The following is a 24,446-nucleotide window of genomic DNA, read 5'->3' on the forward strand; positions in this document are numbered from 1 at the left end:
CTAAATGAGGTTCCTCATAAAGCAACCCCAAGGCCAGAAAAAACGCATCCACATTGAGCAACGCAGGATCCCCTGGTGCCAATGCAAAAGCCCAGTCTTGAGGGTCGCCCCGGAGCAAGGAAATTACAATCCTGACCTGCTGTGCAGGGTCTCCGGCAGAGCGAGACTTCAGGGACAAAAACAATTTGCAATTATTTTTAAAATTTTGAAAGTGAGATCTATTCCCCGAGAAGAATTCAGGCAAAGGAATTCTAGGCTCAGACATAGGTGCATGAACAACGAAATCTTGCAAATTTTGTACCTTTGTGGCGAGATTATTCAAACCTGTAGCTACACTCTGAAGATCCATTTGAAACAGGTGAACACAGAGCCATTCAAGGATAAGAAGGAGAGAAAGAGAGGAAGGCTGCAGTATAGGCAGACTAGCAAGTGATTCAATTAAGAGCACACTCAGAACTAGAGGAAAAAAAAAAAAAAAAAAAAAAATTGTAGCAGACTTCTTTTTTCTCTCCTTTCTCAGCCAGTAATTTAACCCTTTTTTTTGGGCCGGTCAAACTGTCATGATTCTCAATGGCGAGAGAACATAGCCCAGCATATATGAGAACTAGCTCTTGGAAGATGGAAACTATACTGACCATGAACTAAACCTGCCGCACAACTAGAAGTGGCCGGGTAGCATGCCTACGTTTTTTTATCCCTAGATGCCCAGCGCCAGCCGGAGAACTACCTAATCCTAGCAGAGGAAAAGACAGTCCTGGCTCACCTCTAGAGAAATTTTCCCAAAAGGCAGACAGAGGCCCCCACATATATTGGCGGTGATTTCAGATGAAATGACAAACGTAGTATGAAAATAGGTTTAGCAAAAATCGAGGTCCGCTTACTAGATAGAAAGAAGACAGAAAGGGCATTTTCATGGTCAGCAGAAAACCCTATCAAAACACCATCCAGAAATTACTTTAAGACTCTAGCATTAACTCATAACACCAGAGTGGCAATTTCCGCTCACAAGAGCTTTCCAGACACAGTAACGAAACAGCAGCTGTGAACAGGAACAAAATGCAAAAACACACAAGGACAAAAGTCCAACTTAACTGGGAGTTGTCTAGTAGCAGGAACATGCACAGAAAGGCTTCTGATTACATTGTTGACCGGCATGAAACTGACAGAGGAGCAAGGTTATATAGCGACTCCCACATCCTGATAGGAGCAGGTGAACAGAGGGGATGATGCACACAAGTACAATTCCACAAGTGGCCACCGGGGGAGCCCAGAATCCAATTTCACAACAGTAGCCATCATGTCCTCTTTATTGAAAAGCACCCCCATAGTATGATGTTTCTCCCATTATGCCTCATGGTTGGGATGGTGTTCTTGGGGTTGTACTCATTCTTCTTCCTCCAAACACGGCGAGTAAGCATTCTATTTTGGTCTTATCTGACCACATAACCTTCTCCCATGTCTCCTCTGGATCATCCAGATGGTCATTTGCAAACTTCAAACGGGCCCGGACATGTGCTGACATGAGCAGGGGGATCTTGTGTGCTTTTCAGGCTTTTAATCCATGACAACGTATTATGTTACTAACGGTAATGTTTGAGACTGTGGTCCCAGCTCTTTTCAGGTCATTGACCAGATCCTCCCATGTAGTTCTGGGCTGATTCCTGACCTCTCTCAGAATCATCCTTGCCTCACGAAGCGATATCTTGCATGGAGCCCCAGAACATGGAAAATTGACAATCATCTTGTGTTCCTTCCATATTCTAATACTTGTGCCAACAGTTGTTGCCTTCTCACCAACCTGCTTGCCTATTATCCTGTAGACCATCCCCGCCTTGTGCAGGTCTATCATTTTGTCCCTGGTGTCCATAGACAGCTCTTTGGTTTTGGCCATGGAGGAGTGGTTGGAGTATGATTGAGTGGGTGGACAGGTGTCTTTTATACAGGTAACAAGTCCAAACAGTTGCAATTAATACAGGTAATGAGTGCCAAGTAGGAGAGTTTCTTAAAGGAAAACTAACAGGTCTCTGAGAGCCAGAATACTTGCTGGTTGGTAGGTGATCAAATACTTATTTCATGCAATAAAATACAATTTCATTAAGTAATGATCATACAATGTGATATTCTGTTTTTTTTTAGGTTCTGTCTCTCACAGTTGAAGTGTACCTATGATAGAAATTACACACCTCTCCATTCTTTTTAAGTGGGAAAACTTGCTAAATCGGCAGTGTATCAAATATATTTTCCCCACTGTATGTGGTCTGATCATGGTGTGGTGGCATTTATCCCCTGTATGTGATATTATTCGGTCACTATGTGGTGATAATGTGTAGTCTGGTCATGGTGTGGCGGTATTTCTCCCTTGTATGTAGCATTATTGGTCTTGGTATAGGGGATTGTGTTATGTATGGAGGTCACTTGTTCTCTCTGATTTCAATAAGGGGAAGATTCTTTATTTCCAATAGAGATTAAATACTTGGACGTTTAATCCCTCCCTGTGCTGTGACTATTACACAGTAACAAATATACACTTGCAGAGGTTCTCCAGTGAAACCAAGTAATCACCTATTCTAAGGCCACGTTCAGTATTTGGTCAGTATTTTACATCAGTATTTGTAAGCCAAAACCAGGAGTGGGTGAAAAATGCAGAATTGGTGACGTGTTTCTATTATACTTTCCTCTGATTGTTCCTCTCCTGGTTTTGACTTACAAACACTGATGTAAAATACTGACCAAATACTGACTGTGTGAACATGACCTAATGATAACTTATAGATTGGTGGTGGTCTGACTGCTGGGACCTGCACTGATCAGCAGAATGTGTAACTTTTATCCTCATTATTATGGAGCGGCATGTACAACATGACCCACTGATCCATTCATTCCCTAAGTGGCTGCACTTGGCTTTTTCTGGAAGTCCCAAAGAGGATAAATGGAGCTGCCGTCAGACATCCCACCTGCAGCTCCATTTTAAAATGGGAATAAAATTGCTCTGCTAGGGCTAAAAGTTGTCCATTCTTCCGATAGGTGCGGTTTCCAATGGTTAGATTCCACCGATCAATAACTTGTCACCTACCTAACCTGTGGATCTGTGATAACTTGTTTTCATCAAAGAACCCCTTTAATCCAAACTGCCGAAACTGTACAACCCAGATATGGTGGCACACAGTAGATGTGCAGGAACCACCTGTGTTCTACAGTCAGCCAAACGTTTCGATATACGGATGTGTATAGGAGCCTCCCAGCTCTCCTCGACAGATGAATTTCAGCAGCTGATCCTTTTGTTCTTGGGGAGTTAAGATGCCACCAGAGTAGTCTGGCAGCGACTCTCTAATACAGAACACAGGAGGGCATGATCTGTATATGGGGCATAGGAAATTTAGCTGACACTTATCTGTGGAGCATGTGTACCTAATCATTTGTAGCTTGTCAATTTCTACTGTGGATATTTACTCTGAGTTACACTCTTACAAATAGCAAAGCTGCACCATTTCTGCAACTGCGAATTTCCCACATAGACTTATCGTAATGAGAATATGCAGGGGTGGATTAAGGGTAGCCAGGGCCCCGGGCTGTTCAGACACTGTGTGCCCCCCCGGTCATGTGACGGGGGTCATGTGACGGGGGGTCATGTGACGGGGGGGGGGTCATGTGACGGGGGGGTCATGTGACGGGGGGGGTCATATTATACCCGAACCAGATTATTCCAGAAAAATGGCCGGGCCCTACTCTACTGTAACCTATTAAATATTTGTTCAAATCTGCAATATAATTTAGGTATATTTTGACCAATAATATCACACACAAGGAACAAATACCACCGCACCATGACCAGACCACAAATTACAAACACAGTGATCGAATAATATCACATACAAGGAACAAATACCACCGCACCATGTCAAGACCACATATTACCACCACTTGGTGACCAAATAGCACATTCAAGGGACAAATACCACAACACCATTTCCAGACCACATATTACCACCACATAGTGACTGAATACTACAATACTGATCAGTAATAATAAAAAAAAAAAACACAATACTATCACCATAAGTGCCAGTATTCACAGGAGATCTATACTTAGTATGCAGTGTCTGTGTAGAGGTAATACAGAGATCACTGGTGACATTATACACAGGAGCTCTGTATATAGTGTATAGGTAATACAGTGATCACTGGTGACATTGTACACAGGACCTCTGTATATAGTATAGTGTATAGTGTCAATGTATAGGTAACACTGACTCACCATATGTAAGTACACAGTTAATAACTTTTATGGCTGTCAATAAATAATTTAATGCAATGCCTTTTTAAGTTCATATTAAAGAGACTTCTGGTTGTCAGGTCCCCATATTAGTCACTCAGCACGTATATAATGTAAATTTCTACTAATAGCATATTAAGAATCTGTAACAAAAAGATAAAAGTCAGCTATTATAGCTCAATTCCTTGGCGGTAGATGTTGCATTCCTGCAATTTTTGTTCAGAATGTATTTGACAGCATTTATGAAAACAGATCTACACTTTTCATTGTACCGTCTATAAAAAGCCCAGCTCTTGATCCCATAAAAGGAGACCCAAAAAAAGCCTAAAATCTAATAATACATCACACATGTAACTTAAAATATTTTATCGAATGCCTACAAAAACCTTGGCATCTAAATGAGTCTAGGCTTTGAGTGTTATGACTGCAGAACAGTTTTCAAACAGATATGAAGAAAATAATAGCTGAAGTAAAATGGAATATTTTCTGTTGTTTGACTTTGTCTAATTGTAATGGTGCATCCACCCGAATCCGGACACAGTCAAAATTCATTGTTAGTTATAAAAAACAAGGCACTAGACCTGTTTACAATAGAAGCCTTATTATTGGTAAATTGATAGTATGTTTGATGAGATTCCAAAATGCCGGCGGCATAAAACAGAAAGGCTGGGTGTAACCCCTGATCAAAAATGTAGTTTTAGTTTAGCAATAACCACGTAAGTCACATATAGTGTATAATTAGCAATCAGTGCTGAAATTATTATGACATAGATGTTTACTCAACCTATAACGAAACGCAGAACCAGTCATTTTGGTTTATAAATTGGCACTTATTTGCTTCTCTGCCCTTTATTTTACCTGTGGTATAAAAACAGATTATCCATTTGATGGTTAGAATTTCCTTGTGGGTGTATTTATTGTCATAAAATTCTCAGGAGACAAGGCCCCTGTGAGAGAAATAGATGATACTATTTAATGAGGAAGAAAGGAGCAGATGATTTATGTTCTTGAAGTGCAGGGTGCAAATCTAGTTATTCTCTGCTCACTTCTGCCCCTCTGTCACTAGGTGATCATGTGTATTAGTACATGGCAGTAGTAGCGACAGTTCCACCTTTTGTGCAATACAGAATGAATTTGTGAAGCCCTTTCTTCCAAAAAGACTGACCAAAGAACTAATTTTCTACATGAATAAGGATCGAGACTTTTGTCTCACAATAATTGGGGGGTCTCAATTTTTTTAATACATATGTTTACTGTCATATTGGTGAAGATTTATTAATAATATTATTAATAATAATAATAATAATAATAATAATAAAAACCCTCAACTTCATCTGAGTGACCTCTAGAGTTATGTCAGCTTATATTAGTCTATTTTTATATACTCCCTTAACCCCTTCATGACCTTGGGATTTTCCGTTATTCCGTGTTCGTTTTTCGCTCCCCTCCTTCTCAGAGCCATAGCTTTTTTATTTTTCCGTCAATTTGGCCATGTGAGGGCTTATTTTTTGTGGGACGAGTTGCGCTTTTGAACGACATCATTGGTTTTAGCATGTCATGTACTACAAAATGGGAAAAAATTCCAAGTGCGGCGAAATTGCAAAAAAAGTGCAGTCCCACACTTGTTTTTTGTTTGGCTTTTTTGCTAGGTTCACTAAATGCTAAAACTGACCTGCCATTATGATTCTCCAGGTCATTTCGAGTTCATAGACACCTAACATGACTACGTTCTTTTTTATCTAAGTGGTGAAAAAAAATTCCAAACTTTGCTAAAAAAAGAAAAAAAAATTGCGTCATTTTCCGATACCCGTAGTGTCTCCATTTTTCATGATCTGGGGTCGATTGAGGGCTTATTTTTTGCGTGACGAGCTGGCATTTTTAATGATACCATTTTGGTGTAGATACATTCTTTTGATCGCCCGTTATTGCATTTTAATGCAATCTCGCGGCAACCAAAAAAATGTAATTCTGGCGTTTCGAATTTTTTTCTCGCTACGCTGTTTAGAGATCAGGTTAATACTTTTTTATTATTGATAGATCGGGCGATTCTGAACGCGGCGATAACAAATATGTGTAGGTTTGATTTTTTTTTTATTGATTTATTTTGAATGGGGCAAAAGGGGGTGATTTAAACTTTTTTTTTTTTCACATTTGTTTTTACTTTTTTTTTTTACTTTTGCCATGCTTCAATAGCCTCCATAGGAGGCTAGAAGCTGGCACAACGCGATCGGCTCTGCTACATAGCATCAGATCGCTGCTATGCAGCAGAAATGCAGGTGTGCTATGAGCGCCGACCACAGGGTGGCGCTCACAGCTACCGGGGATCAGTAACCATAGAGGTCTCAAGGACCTCTATGGTTACTATACGGAAGCATCGCCGACCCCCGATCATTTGACAGGGGTCGGCGATGCGCTCATTTCCGGCCGCCCGGCCGAAAGCGCCGGTTAAATGCAGCTGTCTGCGTTTGACAGCGGCATTTAACTAGTTAATAGCGGCGGGTGAATCGCTATTTCACCCACCGCTATTGTGGGCACATGTCAGCTGTTCAAAACAGCTGACATGTCCCGGCTTTGATGCAGGCTCTTGTACTATCTCGCCCGAGGTCAGAAAGGGGTTAATATATTGATAATATATTTAAAGGCAATCTGTCAACACCAAAAAACTCATTCATCTGCTATAACTAAGTTATAGCTCGCCTGCCACTAATTATAGTAATGTTCTTTCTGGTCCTCTACTCACCTTCTCTCCAGTGCCATACCACCAATGCTGGGAAACCATGGAGCTGCTACAGGGCTCATGAGCTGAGGAAGGAAGGACCCAGTGCCAAATGGCTCGACACCCTGGCCAGTGTTCCCGATTTCGATGGTATATGCTAAGGAAGCAGTTGAGTTTTATGAAGGAGCAGGGAGTCATCATCTCCCATCTCCACCATTTACTTGGCAGGTTGTTAAAGGGGAAGACTGATTTACCCTAAATCTCAATTTTGTTGCCCAGCTGCAGGACAACTCAGGGAACAGCAGAAGACAAGGATGGGATGTTGGAATGGGGCGTATGCTGGTGGAGGAGCTTGTTTGGATTGGAGGACTCTGTAGAAGCGATATATGCCTGCTTGGAGTGGAGCAGGTGTAGAGGTCGGCCAGGGCTGTAGTCATGGCTGAGCTTTTCGGGCTTTGCGTGCCCTGGCCTCCCTCTACATAAAAATCACATCTCCCTGTCAGCTTACTTGCCTCTCCATATTCCGCCCTGGCAGGGCCCCTCTTCTGGTCCTTAGGGTCTCCCCAGGCACTTGTGAATAAACAGAGACACAGTCCAGGTCCAAATCAAAATGCAAAACTTTACTCTCACATCTTCACAGCACATCCAGATCCGTTACATCACTAACATCAGATTTCACATTATACGTCGCTTCAGCTTTCCCTTCACTCCTCTCCTTATCACACGGCTCAAGCCCGGATCCTACCATATCACATGGTATCTCAGCGTCCTCCCTGTCCAGATTTCCCGCATATCGCCCTTGTTCTGAGGGCGTCAGCCCATGCTATCATCTGCCACATTTTGAGCGACCTGCCCATCTTTCATGCCATGTCCTTTCACTGCAGCCTTCGTTCCTGAAGCTGAAGACACTAACGTTGCTGGGGCTATGCTGATCCCCTAGTTCTGGATGGCTGGGCACTTTATGTAAGTTCAACGTTGCTGGGTATCTATGTTGCTCGGGCTAGAAGCCCATCCGAGTTATATGGACACCCAGGCCCTACTACCTCTAATCAGGAAGCTCCCTTCCTCTTACTTCAGTGACCCCTTCTACAGTTAAATATTCACATTGCTATAGATAAAACTATGCTGTACCCCATCTTGTGGCAAAACTAGGGTTCTGAACCTTCCCTATAAACAATAGCAGCAATCAAATATAAAACATTACAAATGACTATACATAGGTTACATATCATGTCACATTTACAGAGCAGTAAAATAACTATTTACCCAGGGTGTGCAAAGGAGATATCCTTCAACCTCTTTACACAGGCAAGGAAGAGAAAATGTGGTGATAAGAGCTGCACTGAGGGGAGACTATAAGAGAGGGAAAGCCATCAGTTCATCAGTGTCAGGTACCACCAGCTCAGGTGCAGCACAAGCTCTTCTCTCTGTATTATGTGTGGCCACAAATGAGGTCACTATTACAGCATGGGGCACAAATACTGTATGTGGCACAATATGAGCATTATCACTAAATACGAGCACATATGGGTGCACTATGAGGGTATGTGCACACGTCAGGATTTCTTGCAGAAATTTCCTGAAGAAAACCGGAAATTTTCTGCAAGAAATCCGCATTTTTTTTTTTGCTTTTTTTTTCCCGTTTTTTTCGCGTTTTTTTTTTAGCATTTTGCAAGCAAAATTAGGTTGCAGAATGCTAAAGTTTTCCAAGCGATCTGTAGCATCGCTTGGAAAACTGACTGACAGGTTGGTCACACTTGTCAAACATAGTGTTTGACAAGTGTGACCAACTTTTTACTATAGATGCTGCCTATGCAGCATCAATAGTAAAAGATAGAATGTTTAAAAACAATAAAAAAATAAAAAAAATGGTTATACTCACCTGCAGACAGCCGATCTCTTCAGCGGCGTCCGTTCCTATAGATGGTGTGTGTGTGCAGGACCTTCGATGACGTCGCGGTCACGTGAGCGGTCACATGAGCGGACTCGCGACCAATCACAAGACCGCGATGTCATCGCAGGTCCTTCATACACACCATCTATAGGAACGGAAGCAGCAGCATGCACCGCTGAGAGGCGGGAAGACTCCGGGGCCATCGAAGGTGAGTATATCACTATTTTTTATTTTAATTCTTTTTTTTTTACCAATTATATGGTGCCCAGTCCGTGGAGGAGAGTCTCCTCTCCTCCACCCTGGGTACCAACCGCACATGATCTGCTTACTTCCCGCATGGTGTGCACAGCCACATGCGGAAAGTAAGTAGATCAATGCATTCCTAAGTGTACGGAATCCCCGCAATTCCGCAAATTTAATGAACATGTTGCTTTTTTTTCCGCGATGCGATTTTTTCGCGGAAAAAAATGCAACATTTGCAAGAAATGCGGAATACACTGTAAATAATAGGAGGCATATGTAAGCATTTTTTTTGCATTTTTTTGTGTTTTTATAGCGAAAAACCGTGAAAAAACCGCGAAAAATACTGAACGTGTGCACATGGCCTTACTGTATTGCTGCACTAAAAATGTGTGTAGCATAATGGTGGGCTTTATTACTATGTGGAGAACAAAAGGTTTAATTAGAGGACACAAAAGGTGCATCATTACTGAGAGGGAGGCACTTAAGGAACATCAGTTCTGTTTGGGGACAACTATTACTGTGTGCCACGCAAAAATGGCACTATCAAAGTGTGTGGGGCTATAGGCATGCATTATTAATGTGTGTTTCACAGAAAGGATTTGTATTACTGTGAGGTACTATAAGGGGACAATATTTAAGCAAGTGGTATTATCTGTCTGCCACTGTAAAGGTACCTTCACACTAAGCGATGCTGCAGCGATACAGACAACGATGCCGATCGCTGCAGCGTCGCTGTTTGGTCGCTGGAGAGCTGTCACACAGACAGCTCTCCAGCGACCAACGATGCCGAGGTCCCTGGGTAACCAGGGTAAACATCGGGTTGCTAAGCGCAGGGCCGCACTTAGTAACCCGATGTTTACCCTGGATACCAGTGTAAAATGTAAAAAAATAAACACTACATACTTACATTCGCGTCCCCCGGCGTCCGCTTCCTGCACTGACTGAGTGCCGGCCCTAACAGCAGAGCGGTGATGTCACCGCTGTGCTGTGCTTTCACTTTACGGCCGGTGCTCAGTCAGTGCAGGAAGCGGACGCCGGGGGACGCGAAGGTGAGTATGTAGTGTTTGTTTTTTTACATTTTACACTGGTAACCAGGGTAAACATCGGGTTACTAAGCGCGGCCCTGCGCTTAGTAATCCGATATTTACCCTGGTTACCACTGTAAAACATCGCTGGTATCGTTGCTTTTGCTGTCAAACACAACGATACACGGCGATCTGATGACCAAATAAAGTTCTGAACTTTAACCAACGACCAGCGATATCACAGCAGGATCCTGATCGCTGCTGCCTGTCAAACTCAACGATATCGCTAGCCAGGACGCTGCAACGTCACGGATCGCTAGCGATATCGTTTAGTGTGAAGGTACCTTTATTGCAATGGCCAGGGTCAGAGAAAATCAATCATTGCCTTCTGTCACGCAATTGGTTCTCTGCAATGCAATCAAGGCTCAGGGTTCTGCCATAGTGGTAATCCTATTATGTCCCAAAAGCAGAGATTAATAGGATAATTTTGACAGGACAATACATTGCAGTCCTGAAGTTTTGCAGTGAGTGTATTTAACAGGTGACCCATCTATGACATGTTTTAGTTCCTCAGTTGGACAAATAAAAAAAAGTTTAAAAAGTACAATAAAATGTTAAAAAAATGACCAAACATTAAACACCTTCAAAACAATTTTGAGTGATTATTAAATATAAAATATGTATAATAAAAAAATAGTTGATTTAGCCATGTTTGTAACAGTCCAAACAAATAAAATATAATATAGTAAAACCAGCACCGTGAAAGTCATAAGAACCCTACAATGCCAAACTTGATACATTGTATTCACCTTTTCTACAGGAAATGGAAAGTGATCAAAAAGTAGTATGCCTATCTATTGATGAGCGAGTATGCTAATTGCTCGAGTTTCTCCGAGCATGCTTGGGTGGTCTCCGAGTATTTCGGCGTGCTCGGAGATTTAGTTTATGTCTATCCAGCTGCTAGACAGCTTGAATACAGGTGGGGATGGCCTAACAATCCAGAAACGTCAGTGGCTGGATGAAAGATGTAAGGGTGAGTGTCCACTGTCAGGAAACGCTGCTTGTTTGACGCTGCAGCGTCAAACACGCAGCGTCCAGATGTTCCAGCATAGTGGAGGGGATTTGTTGAAATCCCGTGTCCACTATGCGTGGAAATCCGCACGCGGCGGCCCTGCGACTCCGGACATGCTGTGCGTCTTTTCAGATCGCAGCATGTCCGTACACCTTGCGGGGACGCAGCGTCCCCACAAGGCATATCACAGGGCCCTATGGCGAGGCGTGCGATGATCCCGGATGTGTACTGTACACATCCGGCACCATCGCGTCCCAGAAAGGGGGCGGGGCTTAGCGCCGAGCGGCTTCGCCGCTGCGGCGATACCGCCGGCCATCCTGAGCGTGGACACGCAGCCTAAGAGTCTTTCTGGATCCCAGAAACTCACTCAGCTTTTATGCACACACAAGGATTACAAGCCAACAGGTCACAGGTGAGGATGTTATCTTTAGTAGTTATTCAAACCCATTTGTGTCAGCTTCTGTGCATGTTATCAGGCCAAAATCACCAGGGCATGTGAACTTTGGATCAGGGTCATTTGAATGTTTTGGGTTGTCATTATTATTTAAAAAAAGAAAACACAGTAGATTGACAATAAATGGATTCACCCAACCACTACCCATGAGTGGAGAAAAAGTTTTGGTGCTATCATTCACATTCTCTGAAAAAAAAAAAAGGCCAAGGAAGCAAAAATTTTAACTTTTGAGCACAACTGTTTATATATATACAGTATATATACATATAAGTGGATGAAATAAGCAATGACCTCCAATATCCACAACTATTACCAATATATAATCTAATAAAATATAGTTTTAACTATACACTGTGTTCCAAATTATTATGCAAATTGGATTTAAGTGTCATAAAGATTTAATTGTTTTGTTTTTCAAATAAACTTGTGGATGGTATTGTGTCTCAGGGCTCAATGGATCACTGAAATCAATCTTAAACACATGTGATAATTGGTTTTCCAGGTGATTCTTATTAAAGGAAAACTACTTAAAAATGATGTTCCACATTATTAAGCAGGTCACAGTTTTCAAGTAATATGGGAAAGAAAAAGGATCTCTCTGCTGCTGAAAAGCATCAAATAGTGCAATGCCATGGTGAAGGGATGAAAACATTAGAAATTTCCCGAAAACTTAAGCGTGATCATCGTACTGTTAAGAGATTTGTGGCTGTATCTGAGCACAGATGTGTTTGTGCTGATAAAGGCATAATGAGGAAGATTTCTGCCAGGCAAGTTCATCGGATTAAGAGAGCAGCTGCTAAAAAGCCATTACAAAGCAGCAAACAGATATTTGAAGCTGCTGGTGCCTCTGGAGTCCCTCGAACCTCAAGGTGTAGGCTCCTTCAAAGGCTTGCTGTGGTGCATAAACCTACTATTCGGCCACCCTTAAAAAGTGTTCACAAGCAGAAATGGTTGTATTGGGCCCATACATACATGAAGACTAATTTCCAAACAGTCTTGTTTACTGATAAGTGTTGAGCAACCCTGGATGGTCCAGATGGATGGAGTAGTGGATGATTGGTGGATGGCCACCATGTCCCAACAAGGCTGCAATGTCAGCAAGGAGGTGGAGGAGTCATGTTTTGGGCCGGAATCATGGAGAAACAGCTGGTGGGGCCATTTAAGGTTCCTGAAGGTGTGAAAATGACCTCTGCAAAGTATATAGAGTTTCTGACTGACAACTTTCCTCCATGGTATAAAAAGCAAAAATGTGCCTTCAGGAGCAAAATCATCTTCATGCATGACAATGCACCATCTCATGCTGCAAAGAATACCTCTGAGTCATTGGCTGCTATGGGCATAAAAGGAGATAAACTCATGGTGTAGCCACCATCTTCCCCTGACCTCAACCCTATAGAGAACCTTTGGAGTATCATAAAGCAAAAGATCTATGAGGGTGGGAGGCAGTTCACATCAAAACAGCAGCTCTGGGAGGCTATTCCAACTTCATGCAAAGAAATACAAGCAGAAACTCTCCAAAAACTCACAAGTTCAATGGATGCAAGAATTGTGAAGGTGATATCAAAGAAGGGTTCCTATGTTAACATGTAACTTGGCCTGTTAGGATGTTTTGGCGTTAAATAGCTTTTTTGTTCAGTGAATGTGACCTCCTAATGCTGCAAATTCCACAAATGAGCATTTTCAGTTCTTTAAAACATATCAAATGTTTAGAAATTCTACTGTGCCTAATAATTTGGAACAGTGCATTTTGAGGTTTTATTCATTTTGGACATTATACTGTTATCATTGGGAGGTTTCTTCAATAAAATTCGATGTATACTCTAATGGGTGATTACTTTTATTAGACTGACTGTCATTTGCACCGACCATTTGGGAAAATCCGATAAAAATGTAATTTGCATAATAATTTGGAACATAGTGTACATAGTTTATATACAGTGGATCAGGTACGGACTGGGGCTGAAATTCAGCCCTGGCATTTGAAATCACACAGGCCCATGCCGTCCCCATCCCCAAGCACCAGATGGAATATATTACTAATATTACCCTGGATGGAGGAAAGCAAGATTTACTAAAATACCAATATTTCTAATGATTCCCAAGGCCTGCTGGGGTAAGTGACGGAGTCAGCGACTTTGTGCTCCATCACAACTCTTAACAGTATGGGTATCTTGAGAACACCGATTCTGTTAACAACGTAGCATGCCAGGCAGCCCATGAGCAGACAGACATTTGCCAGAATTGCCAGACGGCCAGTCTACTCCTGCGGTGGATACTTCAGGGGCAGGATTCCGGTTCAGTAACTGAACGTGCGTCTGAATACACACATTCAGTTGAAATCTAATGCCATGCAGGACTTGCTTCCTGCAATGCAGTTGGAGCCACCAGTCACCAGAGGCCGGCAGATGATATTGGCACATATGTTGCTGCTACATGACATAAGTGTCATGCACCGGCGCGTCCGCGCCTCAAATGGTTCTGCAAGAAGACCGCGGCCAGGTAAGGAGAAACTTTTTTTTGTACTGAAAACCACAATATGGGGACACATGGTTCCAGGATGGGGAGATCATATGGAGAGGCAGGATAGAAGGACATATGGGGGGAAAGAGGGAGACATATGTGGCCAGGATGGGAGGGCATATGGTGAGGCAGGATGGAGATATATGGGGCCAGGATAGAAGGACACAGGGGAGCGAGATGGAGACATATGGGGGCCAGAAATGAGACACATGGGGCAAAAAATGAGACACATGAAGGCCAGGAATAAGATATATGGAGGCCATGAATGAGACACATGGGGGCAGGCTGTTGGACATTATTACAGGAATGGGCCAGGATGTGGGACATTGTTACTGTAGGGGCTAATTAAGAGATATTATTACTGCTGTGGTGTATTTTATTTTTGAGGATACTTTTTTAGTTGGGGGTCCTTTTACTAAGCAGGGCGACTCTATGTGACTTTTTTTTCTTCATCTGGTGTAGTGTAGGGAAAAATTGGGAAATGTGCTCTAGATAACTGTTATTTTCTGCAGAAACGAGTCCTGGCTGGAAGAAGTGATGGCAGTCTACGCTAGATAAAGAAGTAAAATGAAGATGAAAATTGTCAACTAGAGACATCACTGTTGAGTCACTTTGTTACCTGTAAACTAGCACTGTACACTATATATTATATACAGAGCTCCTGTGTATAATGTCACTGGTGATCACTGTATTACTTGTACACTGACACTACATACAGTGCTCCTGTATATAAAGTCACTGGTGACTTCTCTATTACATGTACACTATATACAGAGCTCCTGTGTATAATGTCACTGGTGATCACTGTATTACCTGTAAACTAACACAATATACAGAGCTATGTATATACAGAGCTTGTGTATATTATATTTTTCTCTCTCTCTCTATATATATATATATATATATATATATATATATATATATAGGAAAAAACCTCCACTATTCTAGAGAAACCACCACAGAAAAAACAGGCAAAGGTGCTTTTCTGTCCAGGCCTCAAATCAAATGCACTATCATGGTGCAGCGGGCCCAAGTAAAGATGGCGACTGCACAGGTGCGGTAATACCAAATGAGACAGCCAGTCTACAGTCAGGGATTGGCTTCTTGTTACAGCAGTGCAAATAAATAATCTGCAGCAGTGTTCACGCAGAGTATGCAAAGCATCTGAATCATAGACTATTAGTAATGCCCTGTGGCAGGCTGCCCAGTGCTAACTAGTGATGAGCGAATATACTCGTTACTCGGGTTTTCCCCGAGCATGCTCGGGTGACCTCTGAGTATTTGTTAGTGTTCGAAGATTAAGTTTTCATCGCGGCAGCTAAATGATTTACAGCTATTAGCCAGCTTGATTACATGTGGGGGTTGCCTGGCAACTACTATATACTATGTTCAGAGCTCTTGTGTATAATGGCACTTATGGTAATATTAGCATTGTGGGTTTTTTATTAATGATCGGTATTGTAGTAGTCGGGCACTATGTGGTGGTAATATGCAGTCTGGTCATTGTGTGGTGGTATTTATCCCTTATATGCGATATTATTTGGTCACTATGTGGTGGTAATATGAAGTCTGGCAATGGTGTGATGGTATTTGTTCCTTGTATATGGTATTATATCTATGGTATTTTAAAAAAATGTATGTGACACATTCCCTTAAAGAAAAATAATTAAATATTTCTTAAACTATCCAATACTCTTTTTCGGTATATTTTTAATAGTTTACAGTAGAGTAGGGAATGGCCAAAAGAGTCTAACTTATTGTGGTGGCAGGCTTAAAAAAAACGTTTGGTTGAAACAACAGCTTATGGCTATGTATGTGATAGTGGGTTCAATGGGAACTGTTAATGTGTGTTTGGTGAGGACAAGGTGCAGAAGTGAAGTGTTTTCTAGAGTGGGTAGTGGGACTGTGGAAGGTTTGCGGGGTGGTGGCAGAACTGGGGTGGAGCCTTGGCGGAGTCTCAAGGGGGCCCAAAAAATTTTGTCCTGAAATTCCTGGTGGCAGTCCTGCATGATGGAATAGTACGTCATATGTTGGAAAGTGGAACATACTAGTCCACAATGCTCAAGACTGTTTTTTAGTTGATGTTGCTATATAATAACTACATTATTATTACATTGTATTATTTAGGTTCTGAGTGAATAACAGAATAATTTTGCATGAGCTGGTAGTAACAGAGCCAAAAACAACATTCATACAAATGAAACTTGAAAGCCTTTAATTTATTTCTTAGAAACTAAGGTAACTCATACATAAACAATAACTAGTTTGTTGAGATCCAGCTGGCTTGTAAGATTGAAACTGGTATTTTAAAAAACAAGACAAAAACATTATTTTCCTGTACAGTGATTACTTGCATTACATTGCCTAGATACCCAAATTTCTTCCTTGTATTTATGCCTTCTCTCTCACGTTATCTACGTATCTATATCTATCTATCTACTTCTGTAATGAACATAAAACCTCAGTATTGGGTCATTCCAACAAATACCTTCCCATATCTTTTCATAAAGCCATTATGCTTTTTTTATCCAAATTATGTTAACCAAGTATCCCTGTATTATTTTTATGCACTATTGCTATTTATTTATTTACTGCAGGGTTTTTGTTCATTTTGTTTTTATATTAGATTTTATCTATGAAAGTTGTTCACAATGTAAAACATTATTTTCAAGAAAATGTTCACATTCTAAAAAATATAATTCCCTTGCATTGGTGTATGCATATTCTTCTAGTAAAGTAGATGTTATTAAAACTTGTATGCTACTTACGGAAACCTCTAAACTATTTTCTATGAAGAACTTTACTTTAAACATGACAGCTGATACATACTGCCTGATCCACTTTAAAAGCTGCTGGAGACCAGTTGGACAGGAGGGCTCCAGAGGCTTCTCCCTGCTCGCTGCCCTGAAAAGACAGATCTCTACCTACGTGAGCGTAAAGGGTCTTAAAAGTATATTTTCTTCCGAAACTCTGTAGAATTACAGAAATTAAAATACTTGGTTGAGATCATACAGCCAGTTTCTGATACATGCTGCCTGTAGATCAGGTAGCATGTATCAGCTGTGAGGTTCACTTTAACCCCTTCATGACCTTGGGATTTTCCGTTTTTCCATGTTCGTTTTTCGTTCCCCTCCATTCCAGAGCCATAACTTTTTTATTTTTCCGTCAATATGGCCATGTGAGGGATTATTTTTTGCGGGACAAGTTGTACTTTTGAAAGACATTATTGATTTTAGCATGTCGTGTACTAGAAAGCGGGAAAAAAATTCCAGGTGCGGTGAAATTGCAAAAAAAGTGCAATCCCACACTTGTTTTTTGTTTGGGTTTTTTACTAGGTTCACTAAATGCTAAAACTGACCTGCCATTTTATGGATAGATCGGGTGATTCTGAACGTGGCGATACCAAATATGTGTAGGTTTGATATTTTTTTAATTGATTTATTTTGAATGGGGCAAAAGGGGAGTGATTTAAACTTTTATATTTTTTTCACATTTTTTGTAACTTTTTTTTTAACTTTTGCAATGCTTCAATAGCCTCCATGGGAGGCTAGAAGCTGACACAACTCGATCGGCTCTGCTCCATAGCAGCGATCATCAGATCGCTGCTATGTAGCTTAATAACAGGCTTGCTATGAGCACCGACCACAGGGTGGCGCTCACAGCTAGCCGGGACCAGTAACCATAGAGGTCTCAAGGACCTCTATGGTTACCATTCTGATGCATCGCTGACCCCCGATCATATGACCGGGGTCGGCAATGCAATTATTTCCAGCCGAATGGCCAGAAGCGTCGGCTAAATGCCAATGTCAGTGTTTGACAGCGGGATTTAACTAGTTAATAAAATCGCGATTCACCCTCCGCTATTGCGGGCACATGTCAGCTGTTCAAAACAGCTGACATGTCCCGGCTTTGATGCGGGCTCACCGCCAGAGCCCTGCATCAAAGCGGGGGATCTGACCTCGGACGTACTATCCCGTCCGATGTCAGAAAGGGGTTAAAAGGAGCCTTATCTTAATATATACTTACCTTGCAATGTTTTGATGTGTCCGGATTCCAGAATTCCAAGCGGTGGAAGTTCACCGACCACCATATTGGGACACCCAAGTGATGGGTGTCTCAATATGGAAACTGCTGGTGGTACCAGCCTCTTGCGCGGTACCACCAGCTGAACACCGTCACACCACACATACACACTGTATACGCCGTATGCACCACACACACAAACGCACACTGTATATGACGTATGCACCACACAGACACTCTGTATATGCCATACGCACCACACACATACTTTATACGCCGTACGCCACACACACACAGTATACGCGTACGCAGCCTCTTGCTCATTACCACCAGCGGAACACCGTCGCGAACACGCCGCTTCCGGGATCAGTCGAATGATTCACTGACCGCCGCCATCTTTGTACAGGAGGAACGCATGCCCAGTTTTAATGTGACCGCCGCTATCTGTCTGCACAAAGATGGTGGCGGTCTGATTTACTGCGCCTGCGCGAATTCTGCACAGGTGCAGTGAATCATTCAGCTGATCCTGGCGGCAGATGCATGAAGTGTCTTCAGGCAGAGGAAGCCGGTCACATTAAAGGGGTTTTCCCACAAACAAAAGTTTGTTTTAAGAATTGTCTGTGTCTGACCGTGTACGGAGCATATCACATCTCCTTGGCAGGGGAGGAAGCAAAAGACAGTACTGACATTACAGCAGGGGATCATAGAGGATTCATTTTGTCAGGTAAAATATTTTCACTGACTGTTTTTAAATAATATTTTATCTCACAAAATATTTCCTCTGCGATCTCCTGCTGTAATGTCAGTATTGTTTTTTGCTTCCTCCCCTGCCCAGGAGCTGTGGTATGTTCTGTACACGGTCAGACACAGACAATTTTTAAAATGAACTTTCGTTCTTGGGAAAACCCCTTTAAAAAGCAAATATCAATGCCAACATGGTTCCTCCTAAAAAGACAGCAGACAATGGGGATAGCACATGGGGTAGACAGGTCAAAGAAGAGAGCACAGATGGGAGAAGTCAGCACATGTGGAAAGAGAGAGTGGATAGGTGGGTGAGCACATGGGAGGGAGAGATTCTCAATGCTGCAAAGCCTGCCCCCATCGTGACATTATCGCGAAAGCATGGGGCTTCCATCTAGTAACCTAGATAACTGTAAACTGAATACCTGTTTTGCATATGAGATGCTAAACTTTTGTTTAGATCACTACAAGAAGCAAGCTAAGTACATGCAGAGGGAATTGGTAAAAAAAAACCTCAGGGCTCAAAGGAAGGCAATATTAGGGTACCGTTACACTAAACGATTTACCAACGATCACGACCAGCGATACGACCTGGCCGTGATTGTTGGTAAGTCGTTGTGTGGTCGCTGGAGAGCTGTCACACAGACAGCTCTCCAGCGACCAACGATGCCGAAGTCCCCGGGTAACCAGGGTAAACATCGGGTTACTAAGCGCAGGGCCGCGCTTAGTAACCCGATGTTTACCCTGGTTACCATTGTAAATGTAAAAAAAACAAAAACACTACATACTCACATTCCGGTGACTGTCACGTCCCTCGCTGTCAGCTTCCCGCACTGACTGTGTCAGTGCCGGCCGTAAAGCACAGCACAGCGGTGATGTCACCGCTGTGCTCTGCTTTTACTTTACGGCCGGCGCTCACAGTCAGTGCGGGAAGCTGACGGCGAGGGACGTGACAGACATCAGAAGGTGAGTATGTAGTGTTTTTTTTTACATTTACAATGGTAACCAGGGTAAACATCGGGTTACTAAGCGCGGCCCTGCGCTTAGTAACCCGATGTTTACCCTGGTTACAAGCGAACACATCGCTGGATCGGTGTCACACACACCGATCCAGCGATGACAGCGGGTGATCCAGCGACGAAAGAAAGTTTCAAACGATCTGCTACGACGTACGATTCTCAGCGGGGTCCCTGATCGCAGTAGCGTGTCAGACACAGTGATATCGTATGTATATCGCTGGAACGTTACAGATCGTGCCGTCGTAGTGACCAAAGTGCCACTGTGAGATGGTACCCTAAGGGTCAGGGTGAAAAAATTAAACACGTTAATTGTTACTCCAGAAAAGGGACAGAAAAATCAATCACCATAGAAAATGACAGGATTTGATGTCTTCTTTGATTTCCAAATGTAACGCAAATGTAACCATTGTTGCAGGTTTTCCAGGACCAGATGTTTCACATTTCAATGAGGGAGACCACCATTCAAAAATAAACTTTTTAATGAATGGCAAATTGATAAGGGTATATACACGAGATAGCGGGTACACAGTCTTATGAACAATTCCTTTACAATTGAAAGCATTTTCCACACAGTTTAATTCTGTTGTAGTCTATAGTGTCCTCTATGGCCACTGTTTCTCACTACTTTACCACAACACAGCTTCAGTACTACAGTCCTGATTAACAAGTGTCATCTACTTGCTCTGCATACTCTTTTCCCTTTAAAGAGCCAGTATGGGCAGTAATTCTGATACAGTGGAACTCCCAACCAGGACACTTTGCTTGCCCCGCGTACTCAGTCGTGTTTAAGTTCTATTACCATCCAATGTGAAAAACTCAGAGTCTGATGGCTAGGCGTCCTCTACTAGGACCCATTTCCGGAAGGTCACTCTGTCTCTTAGTCACTTAAAGGGAACCTGTCACCTGAATTTGGCGGGACCAGTTTTGGGTCATATGGGCGGGGTTTTTGGGTGTTTGATTCACCCTTTCATTACCCGCTGGCTGCATGCTGGCCGCAATATTGGATTGAAGTTCATTTCCTGTCCTCCGGAGTACACACCTGCGCAAGGCAATATTGCCTTGTGCAGGTGTGTACTACGGAGGACACAGCATGAACTTCAATCCAATATTGCGGCCAGCGGGTAAGGAAAGGGTGAATCAAACACCTGAAAACCCAGCCCATATGATCCAAAACTGGTCCCGCCAAATTCAGGTGACAGGTTCCCTTTAAGACCGGATATCGATATCCCTTTTCTTTGGTCACCTCTCACTTAAGGTGACCCCAGAATGCGTCACTGCTCATCTCAAACCTTTTGGTCCACTCACTATGCACTTCTGGCCCTATCTGACAGGAAATTGTCACTTTCCCTTTAATTCAGCCTATCCTACTCTCGGCTAGTCCCAAACAGGAAATCTAATTATCCCTATGGTCAAACTACACATATTACTAATGCACATCACAGTCCACATTATATCTCATCACAAGACATTATATATTACATTTCACATTACACCACATAACAGTAAACTTGTTTCTTCAGAAGGAAATATGGACGGCATGTCCATATCCTTACACAAACACTGATGAGTATGAGAAGGTGAAGATTTTCTACTACATATAAGCAAAAAAACATTTAGGAGATTTTTTTGCAAAACAAAATTTTTGGTTTCAGCATAATAGAATTTTATTAGATGACAACTGGTGAGAAGAAACATGTTTTCAACCTTTGACTACATATCACAAAGTGTCAAGCAACCAGTGGAAGCCTTTGTAACAGTCCAGACAAATGTACTCCTACTGTGTATTCAGAAGTGCTTTATCTTCACAGATGGGAGATTGTTAACAATAGTTTCATTATGCTCATAAGCACAGAGGCACACCCAGAATGCCACAAGGCTTTGCATTGCATGATCTGTCTGATCTGCTGGAAAGAGTCAGCTCCCTATGTCAGAGCCAAAATAAACCTGATAGGACAATTCGAACACTTCTGGATATTATATAAATACAGTACACACTGAAGAAGTACTGTATCTGCTTCTTTACATCACAACATGTAGGGAAAACTTGCTCTGTAAAGTGAACCTGTCATTTGATTCATATTGCCTAAAACCATGAATCAGAGACTGCCCACACTATTATAGCCAGGTATGTTTTTTCTCCATAGTGAGAGACCTGTCAATCACCTGCAGTGGCATTGGAAGAAGTTGGCCAAGGGTAGAGCCAGACTATTTTCACCTCTGGAATTGGTCCGTGGCCAAATCTTTAAAGGGCATCTGTCAGTAGAATCAACCTCCAAAGCCGTCTATATTGACATGTAGGTCATAGAAAGTTCAATAAAACAATACCTTGTTATCTTCGATACGATATCTTATTCCTGGAATATTTTATTTGTCCGAAGCAAGTAAGAATAAAAGCGGCCGTCAATTGGCTGCAGGACTCGTGTGACATAGCAATGTCATGTGCACAATTAGTGGAGAAAGCTTGAACTTGATGGACCTAGATCTTTTTTCAACCTATGTAACTATGTAACTATGCCATGTGAGCCCCCAGAAACCAGCACCAGAGCTGAGTATAGGCTATTATTTTACACGGTTCAAATATAGTGATTGTGAAGGGGTTGTTCGAGTAGTGTACAGACCTTTTAAGCAATACAAGTCAATATTTTCAAAAATTTTGATTGAGAACTTTATTGTCCAAAAGTTGACCACATATTGATAAATGATCTTACAGTAATACTGTATATTGTGCTCATCTGATCAACAGTAATTATTAGCCAAAACTTGTGATTTTGAATTTATTGGAGAGTTACAACATCATTAGCAAATTTTGTTCAACCTGCACATGGAAGCAATTTGTAATTCCATGCTTTCATATTTACATAGTTGTGGTATGATAGTTGAAAACATCATAAAAGTTGCATGTATACGCAACCTAGTGTTTTCATGTATTACTACTGAACAGGGGTGTTGCTAGAGGCCTAAAAGATGAAGGGGCCAAGCCTTAAAGTACATGTCTCCCCATTGACTCATTACAACCACCACTTAAAGGGGATCTATGCATAAATATATATATTGTACACTATTGTTGCTGCTAACTCAAAAACTTACCATACAAAGACTAATATTACCAAAATTACTAAATAGATTAAAATAATTCTACTACACATTGTCTGATACCATTACTACTCTGTGGTGAATACATAAAATTAAAAATATACCGTGACAAAGTCACTAGCAAAGTGCTGGAGGGGAGATATGTTTTACTGAGGCTATTAGCTTCAGTGATTTGAAACCCAGAAGTTTGCCCCATCACACTATGTGTTGAGAGCGGTTAATCTGCCATTTTAAGGGCTGTGCTTTTGTGGGCAACCATACAGTGAGTGGGAAGTTGTCCACCTTATCTGCACCCGAGGGTGTAGTCTGGGGTTTTAGCTAGTCAGCCTCCTGAGGTATTTAGTGTTCAGTGTGTCTAGACAGGCTAACTATAGAGAAGCGTTTGTGTTTGTGATAACCTGAACCGTGTGTTTTGCTAACCCTGAGTGGGTGAATCCCCGCTACCACAAGGACTGTGCTTTCCGCTATCACTTTGTTTTGTTTTCCTGTTTTTCCCAGAGGGCCGTGTTTATTTTTTACTTCAGCATGGTTTATGCTGCATATATAATAAACAAGTGAAGATCTTAAGAGACAGTGTTTCTGTGTCCACCTCAGTGTACATCTGAGTGAGCGATCTACCACAATACCCGTTACTTTTACATGACAAAGCACACTATGCAAAGACCAATGATACCACCGATTCATCTTCCACTATATAATGAGAGGAATACATTAAACTATATTTAAAAAAAAAAAAACAAGCAAAACACACTGTAAAGAATACCAATATTGCTACCAGGCAGTGACCATGTAGTGGTAGATTCCAGGCCAGCAGAACAAATAAGTGATTACAGTTTAGGCATATATAATATAATGACTTACAAGTTACAAGTGACATTCTTTCTAAATGGGGTTGTTCACTTTACTCGTCTTTTTCATCTGTTCCAGACTCACATGATCATTTCTTCTAGCTACTACTCATCTGCTGTAATATGAAAGAACAACTGATTTCTCACATTTCCAGCACTGTCCCCAGTTATTTCCAACCTACAAAAACTCCCCATTCTTTGTGCACCTATATTATGAAACAAGGACCCCAATACTTCACAAATTGTGTAATTACTGGGATTATCCCCTCCCCACAAATGCTACACTATCAGTGTGTCTGATAGAGGGTGCCTCTAAAAATAATAGTGTCCCATGGAAAATTTTAATGTCACCACTTTGCTACCTAGAAAGCAATAAGGCCCAGTATGCTCATTTTATGGTTGTAATGCCCCAAGTGCTCAGTTCAAGCAATAAATACCCTTGAGGGTCCCCTTAAAGTAACCATGCCCCTCAAATAGGTAATAATGCTCCTATGTAACTCAATCAAAATTAATAATGACCCCATT

This window comes from Ranitomeya variabilis, chromosome 5 (genome assembly GCF_051348905.1).
Source record: "Ranitomeya variabilis isolate aRanVar5 chromosome 5, aRanVar5.hap1, whole genome shotgun sequence".
NCBI classification, from domain to species: domain Eukaryota; kingdom Metazoa; phylum Chordata; class Amphibia; order Anura; family Dendrobatidae; genus Ranitomeya; species Ranitomeya variabilis.